Here is a 2,923-nt window from a genome sequence, read left to right as displayed (position 1 = left end):
TGAGATTTTATATATATATATATATATATATATATATATATATATATATATATATACATATAAATGCCTAATTAAAATAAAAAAATACTGCATACATAAAATAAAATATAATAAACAAAAATGTTAAAATAGATATAATACAATGCACAGAATAAACACTTAAACATTCATATGTGTAGGCCACAGCTTTCAGGTTTGGACTGATGTTAAAATCTCAAAATCACAGCATCAATCATTTCAGACACGTCTCTCTCTTTCTGTCGCTGTCAGAGGTGCATTTTGAGGACAGGGTTCTCCCGAGGACGTGGTGGATGGGGAGTGATGTCACCACTTTTAAAGCTGGAGCGTTTGTGTGTGTGTGTGTCTGTGTGTGTTTGTGTGTGTGTGCATGTGTTTGTTTGATTGTGTATGTGTGCGTGTGTTTGTGTGTGCGTGCTTGTGTGTGTGTTTTGTGTGTGCGTGTGTGCGTGTGTGTGTGTGTGTGTGTGTTTGGGTGTGTGTGTGTGTGCGTGTGCGCATGTGTGTGTGTTTTGTGTGTCTGTAAGTGTGTGTGTGTGCGCATGCGTGCGTGCGTGTATATGTGTGTGTGCGTGTATATGTGTGTGTGTGTGTGCACGCGTGTATATGTGTGTGTGTGTGTGTGAGTGTGTGTGTGTGTGTGTGTGGGTGTGCTTGTGTGTGTGTGTGTGCGTGTGTGTGTGTATGTGTGTGCATGTATCTGTGTGTGTGTGCGCATGCGTGCGCGTATGTGCGTGCGTGCGTGTATGTGTGTGTGCGTGTATATGTGTGTGTGTGTGCACGCGTGTATATGTGTGTGTGTGCATGTATGCGTGTGTGTGTGTGTGTGTGCGTGTCCCAACAGCCCAGTCGAAGCCCCGAGGACACAGTGATAAACTATGATGTAATTTCCCTGCATTGTGAGGAGACACAACCATCAGCAAGCAGGAGCACGGCTAACACTTCAGCTAGTGTATGGATACAGCAGGTTGAACAAACAAACAAAACCACAAACTCACCGCTGGCCACACGCAAACACTCAGAGAAAGTGATCTGATTGGATAAGAGCTTCAAAAGCCAACAGCTCCGAGGAGGAGAATCCAAACAGGATCCAAATATATCATTGAGAGACCACAGAACGTATTTCTATGAGGGGCCGTACAAGCCATAATTCATTCTGGCACTCTCACACACTTACATTCTCCTTACACATACATATATATATATATAGAATGTATGTATGTCTGAAGAAAATATGTGTATGTAAGAGAAGAATGTATGTATGTGTGAGAGAGAGTATAGTGGAAACGGAAGGCAGGTCAGGCGCGATCAGGGTCACCGGGACAGGTCATGATCAGCATGGCTGACATAGATGAGGCGGCCACATAAGTATTTCAGCAAGCTATTTGGATTAAAAAAATATATATTATCATCGTGAAAAGGTTACATGGCCTCATCCCTTGAGCGAGTCGTGATTGAGGACGCGGGCTCAGCCTCAGTCGAGTTGCCAGATACACGCATTATAAGCATCTATGGATTTTTTTCCCCCAGAGTTTCTGTTTACATTAAGTGCAAATAGCCTGTCTTGTTGATAGAGGCTATTTACAGTAACTCCACCCACAAATGTGTTATAGGGATAGTCAACACTATAAAAGACGGCACTTAACCGTCAGCTTCAGTGGTGTAGATGGCCTGCCTTCCGTTTCCACTATACTCTCTCTCACACATACATACATTCTTCTCTTACATACACATATTTTCTTCAGACATACATACATTCTATATATATATATGTATGTGTAAGGAGAATGTAAGTGTGTGAGCGTAGAAATGTATGCATGTGTAAGGAGAATGTAAATTAAAATAGAATAGAAAGTGTTAGAGATAGAGGGTCAAATAAAGTAATCTATATTAAAGTGTACAATCAAACACTGATAAAATTACATTTTAGCATATACAAATATAAAAATATAGTCGCTTATTTAATAGAAATAAATAAATAAATATTTATATTATATATATTATATATTTTATATTATATCTAGTTTATATTTATATAACTAGATCAATTAAGAAAAATTATATATATATATATAGTTGTTGTTTTCTTTCTGGAAAAAACACAAAATTGAAAAAAAAAAATTGAGAGTAAAAAATAAATAAATAAATAAAAACTTGTCCAATACAAAATTAGCATTTTCCATTTAGCATTTTCATACACATTACAATGTGTATTAAGAAAGAAAATAGCATCAATTATGATTTGATGTTGACATTACAGCAGCCTACATAAACCCAGCATTACTTGCATCAAAACACATTTGTTTCTCACTCAGAAGTGGAAACGTGCATAGGATGTTTTGCACTGAAAGAACGGCGGCTTTCGGGGAAATTCAAGCGAGTGGCTTTAGACATCAGCGTTTAGTTAATGCCGTGAGGATCCGAGTGTCAGCCGCTGCTCTCAAAGACAGAGCTTCACTGCTGACAGTGTCAGTTTAAGCCTCTTAAACGCTGCTGGGAAGCTCAAAGACAGAGCTGGAGAAACATCAGCGCTTTCAGGCAGATACACACAAACAGCGGAACTCGCTGGAACAACATGACAGCTTGATAAGTGCACGCTTTCAGCCGAGACTTTGAGAAAGTGTTATACAGAACCTGGCTGATATCAGCAGCTTTGTTTATGAACAGATATGTGGCTACAGGGTAAGTTCACCCATTCATGTCATCATTTACAAACCCAAAACCATGCATTGCTTTTTACTGCAGAACACATAGAAGAACAACATTAAAACCCATTTTCATTATATGATGATGACATAACTTTCCTTTTTAGGTGAAGTATCTCATTAAAATTACACAAAGATCAGATCAGGGTCAGACATAATTGGGAAAAATTATTGGAATAACATTAATATTACTAATATTA

This window comes from Sinocyclocheilus grahami, unplaced genomic scaffold (genome assembly GCF_001515645.1).
Source record: "Sinocyclocheilus grahami isolate Dianchi unplaced genomic scaffold, SAMN03320097.WGS_v1.1 scaffold697.1, whole genome shotgun sequence".
NCBI classification, from domain to species: domain Eukaryota; kingdom Metazoa; phylum Chordata; class Actinopteri; order Cypriniformes; family Cyprinidae; genus Sinocyclocheilus; species Sinocyclocheilus grahami.
Note: the sequence above shows the minus strand (reverse complement) of the source record.